We start from the raw sequence: 14,107 nt of genomic DNA on the forward strand, positions 1-14,107 counted from the left end.
TAGAATGTGTTAGAAAATTTAAAACAACACTAAAGATCATAGGCTTCAGTATATAAAGCATTTACCCAAACAGTTGAATATTTTTTGTAGGGGTTAACACATAGATTTTGAGAAAAATTCAAAAATATGAAAATACTGTTTAAATTGGTAGTTACACCTTTCACTAACATATTATGAAGGCCAAAGAAGTTTGAAACATTAAAGATCATATGGTTCAGTATACAGAGCATTTACCGAAAATTTCAATATTTTCGTAGGAGTGTTAACCCGTAGATTTTGAGAAAAAAATTTAAAATATGAACATACTGCTTTAATTCATAGTTGCATCATTCAATAACATATGATGAAGGTCAAAGAGGTTTGGAACCTTTGTTGTCTCCGTTTTTCTAGAGAATATCGATTTTATAGTGGTCAGTCCACCAATTTAGGGAGTTTAATGAAATTTTACTAAATTAATTGACAAAAAATTAAAACGATGCCCACGTACAATGAAAGAGAGTTTAATATACATTAATACAAATGTATAATGTGTTTAGAAATTTTAAAACAACACTAAAGATCATAGGCTTCAGTATATAGAGCAACATTTCCCGAAAAACTCAATATTTTCGTAGGGGTTAAAACACAGATTTTGAGAAAAATTCAAAAATATGAAAATATTGTTTTAATGGATAGTTTCATCCTTCACTAACATGTGATGGAGGTCAAAGAGGTTTGGAACCTTTGTTGTCTTCGTTTTGCTAGAAAATAGCGATTTTATAGTGGTTAGTCCACCAATTTAGGGAATATTATGAAGTTTTACTCAATTAACTGACAAAAAGTAAAAAGATGCTCATGCACCATGAAAGAATGTTTAATATACATTAATACAAATGTGAAATGTGTTTAGAAATTTTAAAACAACACTAAAGATCATAGGCTTCAGTATATAGAGCAATATTTGCTGAAAAATTCAATATTTTCGTACGGGTTAACACATAGATTTTGAGAAAAATTCAAAAATATGAAAATATTGTTTTAATGCATAGTTTCATCCATCACTAACATATGATAAAGGTCGAAGAGGTTTGAAACCTTTGTTGTCTTCGTTTTTCTAGAAAATAGCTATTTTATAATTGTTAATCCACCAATTTAGGGAGTTTTATGAAGTTTTACTCAGTTAATTGACAAAAAATTAAAACAATGCTCATGCACCATGAAAGAATGTTTAATATACATTAATACAAATGTAAAAAGTGTTTAAAATTTTTAAAACAACACTAAAGATCATAGTCTTCAGTATATAGAGCAATATTTGCCTAAAAATTCAATATTTTCGTAGGGTTAGTTAACATATGATGAAGGTCAAAGAGTTTTGGAACCTTTGTTGTCTCCGTTTTTCTAGAAAATATCGATTTTATAGTGGTTAGTCCACCAATTTAGGGAGTATTATGAAATTTTACTAAATTAATTGACAAAACATTAAAACGATGCCCACGTATGATGAAACAGAGTTTAATATACATTAATACAAATGTAGAATGTGTTTAGAAATTTTAAAACAACACTAAAGATCATAGGCATCAGTATATAGAACATTTACGAAAAAAATCAATATTTTCGTAAGGGTTAATTAAACACATAGATTTTGAGAAAATTTCAAAAATATGAAAATATTGTTTTAATGTATAGTTGCATCCTTCACTAACATTTGATGAAGGTCAAAGAGGTTTGGAACTTTTCTTGTCTCTGCTTTTCTAGAGAATAACGATTTTATCGTGGTTAGTCCACTAATTTAGGGAGTATTATGAAGTTTTACTAAATTAATTGACAAAAAATTAAAACGATATCCATGTACTATGAAATAGAGTTTAATATACATTAATACAAATGTATAATATGTTTTGAAATTTTAAACCAACACTAAAGATCACAAGCTTCAGTATATAGAGCATTTACCGAAAAAATCAATATTTTCGTAGAGGTTAACACATAGATTTTGAGAAAAAAATCAAAAAAATGAAAAGACTGTTTTAATGCATAGTTGCATCCTTCACTAACATATGATGATGGTAAAAGAGGTTTGGAACATTTGTTATCTCCGTTTTTCTAGAAAATATCGATTTTATAGTGGTTAATCCACCGATTTATGGAGTAATATGAAGGTTTACTAAATTAAATGACAAAAAATTAAAATGATGTCCATGTAACATGAAAGAGAGTTTAATATTCATTAATACAAATGTAGAATGTGTTCAGAAATTTTAAAACAACTCTAAAGTTCATTGGCCTCAGTGTATAGAGCATTTATCGAAAAATTCAATATTTTCGTAGGGGTTAGTTAACACATAGATTTTGAGAAAAATTCAAAAATATGAAAATACTGTTTTAAGGCGTAGTTGAATCCTTCAATAACATATGATGAAGGTCAAAGAGGTTTGGAACTTTTGTTGTCTCCGTTTCTCTAGAAAATAACGATTTTATAGTGGTTAGTCCACCAATTTAGGGTGTTTTATGAAGTTTTACTAAATTAATTGACAAAAAAATAATACGACGCCCATGTACCATGAAAGAGAGTTTAATATACATTATTACAAATGTAGAATTTTTCTAGAAATTTTAAAACAACACTAAAGATCATAGGCTCCAGTATATAGAACATTTACCAAAAAATCAATATTTTCGTAGGGGCAAACACATAGATTTTTTTTTTTAAATTCAAGAATATGAAAATACTGTTTTAATGCATAGTTGCATCCTTCACTAACATATGATGAAGGTCAAAGAGGTTTGTAACCTTTCTTGTCTCTGTTTTTTCTGGACATTAGTGATTTTATTGTGGTTAGTCCACCAATTTAGGGAGTATTATGAAATTTTACTAAATCAATTGCAAAAAATTAAAACGATGCCCATGTACCATGAAAGAGAGTTTAATATACATTAATACAAATGTAGAATGTGTTAGAAATTTTAAAACAACACTAAAGATCATAGTATTCAGTATATAGAGCATTTATCCAAACAAATGAATATTTTTGTAGGGGTTAACACATAGATTTTGAGAAAAATTCAAAAATATGAAAATACTGTTTTAATGGATAGTTACATCTTTCACTAACAAATTATGAAGGTCAAAGAGGTTTGAAACCTTTGTTGTCTCCGTTTTTCTTAGAGAATAGCGATTTTATAGTGGTTAGTCCACCAATTTAGGGAATATTATGAAATTTTACTAAATTAATTGACCCAAAATTGAGACGATTCCCATGTACCATGAAAGAGAGTTTAATATACATTAACACAAAAGTAGAATGTTTTTAGAAATTTTAAAACAACACTAAAGAACATAGACTTCAGTATATAGAACATTTACCGAAAAATTCAATATTTTGGTAGAGGTTAAACACAGATTTTGAAAAAAAATTCAAAAATATGAAAATATTGTTTTAATGCATATTTTCATTCTTCACTAACATATTATGAAGGTCATAGAGGTTTGGAACCTTTGTTGTCTACGTTTTTCTAGTGAATAGCGATTTTAAAGTGGTTAGTCCACTAATTTAGGAAGTATTATGAAATTTTACTAAATTAATTGACAAAAAATTAAACGTTGCCCGTGTACCATGAAAGAGAGTTTAATATACATTAATACAAATGTATAATGTGTTTAGAAATTTTAAAACAACACTAAAGATCATAGGCTTCGGTATATAGAGCAATATTTGCCGAAAAACTCAATATTTTCGTAGGGATTAACACACAGATTTTGAGAAAAATTAAAAAATATTAAAATATTGTTTTAATGCATAGTTTCATCATTCACTAACATATGATGAAGGTCAAAGAGTTTTGAAACCTTTGTTGTCTTCGTTTTTCTAGAAAATAGCGATTTTATAGTGGTTAGTCCACCAATTTAGGGAATATTATGAAGTTTTACTCAATTAATTGACAAAAAGTAAAAAGATGCTCATGCACCATGAAAGAATGTTTAATATACATTAATACAAATGTGAAATGTGTTTATAAATTTTAAAACAACACTAAAGATCATAGGCTTCAGTATATAGAGCAATATTTGCTGAAAAATTCAATATTTTCGTTGGGGTTAACACATAGATTTTGAGAAAAATTCAAAAATATGAAAATATTGTTTTTATGCATAGTTTCATCCTTCACTAACATATGATAAAGGTCGAAGAGGTTTGGAACCTTTGTTGTCTTCGTTTTTCTAGAAAATAGCGATTTTATAATTGTTAATCCATCAATTTAGGGAGTATTATGAAGTTTTACTCAATTAATTGACAAAAAATTAAAACAATGCTCATGCACCATGAAAGAATGTTTAATATACATTAATTCAAATGTAAAATATGTTTAAAAATTTTAAAACAACACTAAAGATCATAGTCTTCAGTATATAGAGCAATATTTGCCTAAAAATTCAATATTTTCGTAGGGTTATCACATAGATTTTGAAAAAAATTCAAAAATATGAAAATATTGTTTTAATGTATAGTTTCATCCTTCACTAACATATGATGAAGGTCAAAGAGTTTTTGAACCTTTGTTGTCTTCGTTTTTCTAGAAAATAACGATTTTAAGTGATTAATCCCCCAATTTAGGGAGTATTTTGAAGTTTTACTAAATTAATTGACAAAAATTAAAACGATGCTCATGTACCATGAAAGAGAGTTTAATATACATTAATACAAATGTAGAATGTATTTAGAAAATTTAAAACAACATTAAAGATCATATGCTACAGTATACATAGCATTTACCGAAAATTTCAATATTTTCGTAGGAGCGGTTAACACATAGATTTTGAGAAAAATTTAAAAATATGAAAATATTGTTTTAATGCATAGTTGCATCCTTCAATAACATATGATGAAGGTCAAAGAGGTTTGGAACCTTTGTTGTCTCTGTTTTTCAAGAAAATAACGATTTTATAGTGGTTAATCCACCAATTTAGGGAGTATTATGAAATTTTACTAAATTAATTGACAAAAATTAAACAGATGCCACGTGCCATGAAAGAAAGTTTAATATACATTAATACAAATGTAGAATATATTTAGAAATTTTAAAACAACATTAAAGATCATATGCTTTAGTATACATAGCATTTACCGAAAATTTCAATATTTTCGTAGGGGGTTATGGTTAACACATAGATTTTGACAACAAAAATAAAATATGAAAATACTGGTTTAATTCATAGTTGCATCCTTCAATAACATATGATGAAAGTCAAAGAGGTTTGGAACTTTTGTTGTCTCCGTTTTTCTAGAGAATATCGATTTTATAGTGGTCAATCCACCAATTTAGGGAGTATTATGAAATTTTACTAAATTAATTGACAAAAAATTAAAACAATGCCAACGTACCATGAAAGAGAGTTTAATATACATTAATACAAATGTAGAATGTGTTTAGAAATTTTAAAACAACTCTAAAGATCATAGGCTTCAGTATATAGAACATTTACCGAAAAATTCAATATTTTCGTAAGGGTTAGTTAAACACATAGATTGTGAGAAAAATTCAAAAATATGAAAATATTGTTTTAATGTATAGTTGCATCCTTCACTAACATTTGATGAAGGTCAAAGAGGTTTGGAACCTTTTTTGTCTCTGCTTTTCTAGAGAATAACGATTTTATAGTGGTTAGTCCATTAATTTAGGGAGTATTATGAAGTTTTACAAAATTAATTGATAAAAAATTAAAACGATACCCATGTACTATGAAATAGAGTTTAATATACATTAATACAAATGTATAATATGTTTTGAAATTTTAAACCAGCACTAAAGATCACAAGCTTCAGTATATAGAGCATTTACCGAAAAAATCAATATTTTCGTAGCTGCATAGTTGCATCCTTCACATAGATTTTGAGAAAAAAATCAAAAAAATGAAAATACTGTTTTACGCATAGTTTCATCATTCACTAACATATGATGAAGGTCAAAGAGGTTTGGAACATTTGTTATCCCCGTTTTTCTAGAAAATATCGATTTTATAGTGGTTAATCCACCGATTTATGGAGTAATATGAAGGTTTACTAAATTAAATGACAAAAAATTAAAACGATGCCCGTGTAATATGAAAGAGAGTTTAATATACATTAATACATATGTAGAATGTGTTCAGAAATTTTAAAACAACACTAAAGATCATAGGCTTCAGTGTATAGAGCATTTACCGAAAAATTCAATATTTTCGTAGGGGTTAGCTAACACATAGAATTTGAGAAAAATTTAATATTTTCGTAGGGGTTAAACACATAGATTTTGAAAAAAAATTCAAAAATATTAAAATATTGTTTTAATGCATATTTGCATCCTTCACTAACATATGATGAAGGTCATAGAGGTTTGGAACCTTTGTTGTCTCCGTTTTTCTAGTGAATAGCGATTTTATAGTGGTTAAGTCAACTAATTTAGGGAGTAGTATGAAATTTTACTAAATTAATTGACAAAAAAATAAAACGATGCCCGTGTACCATGAAAGAGAGTTTAATATACATTAATACAAATGTATAATGTGTTTAGAAATTTTAAAACAACACAAAAGATCATAGGCTTCGGTATATAGAGCAATATTTGCCGAAAAACTCAATATTTTCGTAGGGGTTAGTTAACACACAGATTTTTAGAAAAATTTAAAAATATAAAAATATTGTTTTAATGCATAGTTTCATCCTTCACTAACATATGATGAAGGTCAAAGAGGTTTGAAACCTTTGTTGTCTTCGTTTTTCTAGAAAATAGCGATTTTATAATGGTTAATCCACCAATTTAGGGAGTATTATGAAGGTTTACTAAATTAAATGACAAAAAATTAAAACGATGCTCGTGTAACATGAAAGAGAGTTTAATATACATTAATACAAATTTAAAATGTGTTCAGAAATTTTAAAATAACACTAAAGATCATAGGCCTCAGTGTATAGAACATTTACCGAAAAATTCAAAATTTTCGTAGGGGTTAGTTAACACATAGATTTTGAGAAAAATTCAAAAATATGAAATATTGTTTTAAGGCATAGTTGCATCCTTCAATAACATATGATGAAGGTCAAAGAGGTTTGGAACTTTTGTTGTCTATGTTTCTCTAGAAAATAACGATTTTATAGTGGTTAGTCCACCAACTTAGGGGGTTTTATGAAGGTTTACTAAATTAATTGAAAAAAAAAAAACGACGTCCATGTACCATGAAAGAGAGTTTAATAAACATTATTACAAAAATGTAGAATTTTTCTAGAAATTTTAAAACAACTCTAAAGATCATAGGCTCCAGTATATAGAACATTTACCAAAAAAATCAATATTTTCGTAGGGGCTAACACATAGATTTTTTTTAAAAAAAATCAAGAATATGAAAGTACTATTTTAATGCCTAGTTGCATCCTTCACTAACATATGATGAAGGTCAAAGAGGTTTGGAACCTTTCTTGTCTGGGTTTTTTTGGAGAATAGAGATTTTATAGTGGTTAATCCACGAATTTAGGGAGTATTATGAAATTTTACTAAACCAATTGACAAAAAAATAAAACGATGCCCATGTACCATGAAAGAGAGTTTAATACACATTAATACAAATGTAGAATGTGTTAGAAATTTTAAAACAACACTAAAGATCATAGCCTTCAGTATATAGAGCATTTACCCAAACAATTGAATATTTTTGTAGGGGTTAACACATAGATTTTGAGAAATATTCAAAAATATTAAAATACTATTTTAATGGATAGTTACATCTTTCGCTAACATATTATGAAGGTCAAAGAGGTTTGAAACCTTTGTTGTCTCCGTTTTGCTTAGAGAATAGCGATTTTATAAGAGTTGGTCCACCAATTTAGGGAGTATTATGAAATTTTACTAAATTAATTGATAAAAAAATAAAACGATGCCCATGTGCCAAGAAAGAGAGTTTAATATACATTAACACAAATGTAGATTTTTTTAGAAATTTTAAAACAACACTAAAGATCATAGACTTCAGTACCATTTGCCGAAAAATTCAAAACAACACTAAAGATCATAAACACATAGATTTTGAAAAAAAATTCAAAAATATGAAAATATTATTTTAATGCATATTTGCATCCTTCACTAAAATATGATGAAGGTCATAGAGGTTTGGAATTTTTGTTGTCTCCGTTTTTTTTAGTGAATAGCGATTTTATAGTGATTAGTCCACTAATTTAGGGAGTAGTATGAAATTTTACTAAATTGAATGACAAAAAATTAAAACGATGCCCGTGTACCATGAAAGAGAGTTTAATATACATTAATACAAATGTATAATGTGTTTAGAAATTTTAAAACAACACAAAAGATCATAGGCTTCGGTATATAGAGCAATATCTGCCGAAAAACTCAATATTTTCGTCGGGGTTAACACACAGATTTTGAGAAAAATTCAAAAATATGAAAATATTGTTTTAATGCATAGTTTCATCCTTCACTAACATATGATGAAGGTCAAAGAGGTTTGGAACCTTTGTTGTCTTCGGTTTTCTAGAAAATAACGATTTTATAATGGTTAGTCCACCAATTTAGGGAGTATTATGAAGTTTTACTCAATTAATTGACAAAAAATTAAAACGATGCTCATGCACCATGAAAGAATGTTTAATATACATTAATAAAAATGTGAAATGTGTTTAAAAATTTTAAAACAACACTAAAGATCATAGGCTTCAGTATTTAGAACAATATTTGCTGAAAAATTCAATATTTTCGTAGGGGTTAACACATAGATTTTGAGAAAAATTCAAAAATATGAAAATACTGTTTTAATGCATAGTTTCATCATTCACTAATATATGATGAATGTAAAAGAGGTTTGGAACCTTTGTTGTCTTCGTTTTGATTAGAGAATAGCGATTCTATAGTGGTTAGTCCACCAATTTAGGGAGTATTATGAAATTTTACTAAATTAACTGACAAAAAATTAAAATGATGTCCACGTACCATGAAAGAGAGTTTAATATACACTAATATAAACGTAGAATGTTTTTAGAAATTTTAAAACAACACTAAAGATCATAGACTTCAGTATATAGAGCATTTACCGAAAAAATCAATATTTTCGTAGGGGTGTTAAACACATAGATTTTGAAAAAAAAATTCAAAAATATGAAAATATTGTTTTAATGCATATTTTCATCCTTCACTAACATGTGATGAAGGTCATAGAGGTTTGGAACCTTTGTTGTCTCCGTTTTTCTATTGAATAGCGATTTTATAGTGTTTAATCCACTAATTTAGAGAGTATTATGAAATTTTACTAAATTAATTGACAAAAAATTATAACGATGCACGTGTACCATGAAAGAGAGTTTAATATTTATTAATACAAATGTATAATGTGTTTAGAAATTTTAAAACAACACTAAAGATCATAGGCTTCGGTATATAGAGCAATATTTGCCGAAAAACTCAATATTTTCGTAGGGGGTTGGTTAACACATAGATTTTGAGAAAAATTCAAAAAAAATGAAAATATTGTTTTAATGCATAGTTGCGTCCTTTAATAACATATGATGAATGTCAAAGAGGTTTGGAACCTTTGTTGTCTCTGTTTTTCAATAGAATAACGATTTTATAGTGGTTAATCCACCAATTTAGGGAGTATTATGAAGTTTTACTCAATTAAATGACAAAAATTAAAAAGATGCCCACGTGCCATGAAAGAGAGTTTAATATACATTAATACAAATTTAGAATGTATTTAGAAATTTTAAAACAACATTAAAGATCATATGCTTTAGTATACAGAGCATTTACCGAAAATTTCAATATTTTCGTACGGGGTTAACACATAGATTTTGAGAAAAAAAAATAAAATATAAAAATACTGCTTTAATTCATAGTTGCATCCTTCAATAACATATGATGAAGGTCAAAGAGGTTTGGAACCTTTGTTGTCTCCGTTTTTCTAGAGAATATCGATTTTATAGTGGTTAGTCCACCAATTTAGGGAGTATTATGAAATTTTACTAAATTAATTGAAAAAAAATTAAAATGATGTCCACGTACCATGAAAGAGAGTTTAATATACATTAATACAAATGTAAAATGTGTTTAGAAATTTTAAAACAACACTAAAGATCATAGGCTTCAGTATATAGAACATTTACCGAAATACTCAATATTTTCGTAAGGGTTAACACATAAATTTTGAGAAAAATTCAAAAACATGAAAACGATGTTTTAATGCATAGTTTCATCCTTCATTAACATATGACGAAGGTCAAAGAGGTTTGGAACCTTTGTTGTCTCCGTTTTTCTATAGAATAACGATTTTATAGTGGTTAGTCCACCAATTTATGGATTATTATAAAGTTTTACTAAATTAATTGACAAAAAATTAAAACGATGCCCATGTACCATGAAGAGAGTTTAATATGCATTAATACAAATTTATAATATGTTTAGAAATTTTAAAACAACACTAAAGATCATAGGCTTCAGTACATAGAACATTTACCGAAATACTCAATATTTTCGTAAGGGGTTAACAAATAAATTTTGAGAAAAATTCAAAAATATGAAAATACTGTTTTAATGCATAGTTGCATTCTTCACTAACATATGATGAAGGTCAAAGAGGTTTGAAACCTTTGTTGTCTCTGTTTTTATAGAAAATAGCGATTTTATAGTGGTTAATCCACCAATTTTGGGAGTATTATGAAGTTTTACTAAATTAATTGACAAAAAAATAAAACGATGTCAAGAGAGTTTAATATACATTAATACAAATGTAGAATGTGTTTAGAAATTTTAAAACAACACTAAATATTATAGGCTTTAGTATATAAATCATTTACTGAAAAATTCAATAAGCTTCCCGAGACACATAGTTGACACCATGCCCGTTCCACCTTTAATGCACGTAAAAAATGTGCTTTAAGCCTTCAAGCAAAATTTGGTGTCATAGTTGGAGATGCTCTTAGTTGGAGTTTCTATAGTTGAAGGTGGTGATGGTGAAACAAGAGAAGGTGGTAGTGGTGGGTTCGCCGTATTGCTCCGTCATATTTCGTTTTCCTCTTCACTCATAGTTAGGCCTGAAACGGATGAGATATCTGAAGTATTTTGAGATATTCAGATTGGGATCTAGATTTGCCGGATCCGTAAAATTGCAATACTGATCCAGATTTGGGCGCTCCAGATATCTGAGGTTAGGATATCGAGATTAAAATCTGAATACTCCCGGATATCCAGATCCTTATTTAATTTTTTTTTTAAAAAAAACTAGTTACTAAGCGATTTATTTAATTTATTTAACCTATTTATTTTTTTATTAAATAAAAAATATTGAAATTGAATAAAACTAAAGGGGTGTTATTCAATCAGTCATTTAAAATCAGTTGTCAAGTTTTGTAATCTATCAGAATTTTAAATTTAAACATAGCTTTTAGTTAAAGAATTCTAAAATCTCTGCAGTATACCTTAGATTTTGATTTCAATAATTTGTTCATGATAATCCACCACAAATCATTTGAAGTTGAATAACATTAGATTTTAAAAACTGAATTTAAATCTTTCACTAAATAACACCAAATTATAAATTAGATTGTAAATTCCATATCTAATAACACTATATTTTAAAACATAATTTAGAATAATCATTTCGAATAACGGTAAATTTTACTTATATTTAAACTCTATTAAAATACATAATTGAATAACACCACTTAAAATTTAAATTATTTTATATAAAAATATATATATTATACATATATAAGTATAATTAAATTTTAAATATTTTAAAATATATAATAGGTTCGGATCTAGATCCGGATATCGGGACCTATAATTTTACTATTAGGATCCGTATCTAGTTCCCTCAAATCTGTAAAAATCACTATCTGAATTAGGATCCAGACTTTCCGGATATCTGTTTTTTAAGCCAGATCGGAACGGATCCCGAATCAAATAACAGATTTTAGATTTAAATCCCAGGCCTACTCCTAGTAAATGTGTTTTGAGATCTAAAACGGCTGCCTTTACGATTCATTTACCAAGGTTTTTGTTTTCTTCAGTAGTCTTAGTGAATAGTTATTAGGCGTATGGGAATAGTAATTACGTTCTGACACAAAATATATCTTCACATAGATTGATATAGGGGAGAATGTGGAATATTGAAAAGATCACAGTGCCGTGACCAGTGTTTACAGTGTCCTGCTTAGATTTGTCGGGGCCTAAGGCAAGTTTTGAAAACATATATCTTATACCAAAAATGAAATAAATAAAATAATATAAATATCTTTTTTTAAAAAAATACAGTTCATATTAGAAAATAATAAAATCGTATTGTGATTTTTGTTTTAAAAAAATATCATTACAAGAGAGAGAAATTTATCACTCATTATATATTTTAATTTTATAAAATAATTTTCATTTGAATTATTAAAATATGCATAATCTTATTATAATTTTCAGTTTCTACTATATCTATAATGTGTAATGTAAATTACAATGTGAAATATCATTTACAGTATATATATTTTTAAATGAATTAAGAAAAATGATATGAAAGTTAAAAGAACATAATTTTAAAGAGAGAATACTTATATATAAATAATAAAATGTATACATACCACCAATGCATTTTGAAAAATTGGGGCCCTTAGTTTTTGATGGAAAGATGGGGCCATTGCGTTTTTTTCCAAAGCCATAAGCACTGCCTCTGATGAGGGTTTAGTCATTTCCTTAATTTGCATTTAAACCTCACAACTAATAGGGACGGCAATGGTTAACACGTGTCTGTTATGCAAGAAACGACGGTCTTGGTCGTCGTGAAGCTTTGCCACTTTCCAAAACCATCTTAAATGACATCCCCCACCTACAAAACTAAAACGGCACGAACTGTAACTTTCATATTTACGATTGAAAAAGCAAAGTGTCTCTCCCCTCCATGAAATCACGGCGGCGCAACCTCTCGGAGGAAGTTCCTCAAACCATCACTCGGCACAGCCCACGACTACTTAATGCTGACGAGGAATCCTGGTCGGAGATCCCAATCGAAGTAGTCATAGAGATATTTTCGAGGTTGCCACTACAGTCTATAGCGAGATGTCGCTGTGTCGAAGCGGTGGGCTTCAATAGTTCGCCGTCAAGACTTCACGGACTTGTTCTTCACCAGATCGCTGGCTCGCCCGCAGCTATTGATCACGAGACAGTCCTTTACCCAAAATGAAGACAACGAAGAGGACTAGGTTTACAGGCTTTCTAGGGTATGATCTGATAAGATCATAACCAAAGGGTAACCAAAGTAAACCAAGATTGACTTGGTTAGAGATGTGGATGTGGTAACGTGTGTCTCCTATATTCTAGGATTGTCTCCCATTCCTTCACGTTTCCCATTTGTTTAGTTACAGTTATTGTGCGTACTTCTAATGTATTGAAGAGACTATTGTCTTATGAAAATATATGAAGAGAAAATTGTTATTACCTGTTTTTTTAAGTCTTTGAGTTCCATCATTTGGTATCAGAGCAAACTCTCTTAGCTTTGAGGAGGGGCTTTAATTGGCATCAAAGCACATTTTTGTTTTTGATCCGGACCACTTTGTGGTATCAAAAACTCCTATCTCTGTTTTGATCCGGATCACAATTTGTGGTATCAAAACTTCTATCCAAAAAAAAAAATATATATATATGGGAAACACACGAGAGTGCATTGAAGAATTCAAGATCAATCTCCTCCACCAAATGCACTGAGTTCCAAAAAATGAAGGTTTCTATGACTGAAAGTTTTAGGATTCTTGAGGCTAACCATAAATCATATGGTGGAGATAGTGAGAAAGATGAAAGCTGGTGATGGAGGAGCCAGTGATGGTACTGCATCTCGTTCGTCACAAACGGTTTCGTCTTACCCGATTCTATCAATCGGTCAATCAAAGACATCACCACCGGAACAAAGACGTCACCATCACACTTTTCTGGCCACAATCTTTAACCGGTCAAACTCTTGCAAGCATGGGTGTGGATTCAGTTATTTGCAGCTCCCTACACGGCCTGTTTCATTTGGTAATTATGGGAAACACCCATTTGATCGTGGACGTAACAGTGACGTCGAGGCATGTGTCATCAAAGATGAACCAGTCTTTGGTAG

The sequence above is a fragment of the Brassica napus genome, chromosome C5, assembly GCF_020379485.1.
Source record: "Brassica napus cultivar Da-Ae chromosome C5, Da-Ae, whole genome shotgun sequence".
Classification (NCBI taxonomy): Eukaryota; Viridiplantae; Streptophyta; class Magnoliopsida; order Brassicales; family Brassicaceae; genus Brassica; species Brassica napus.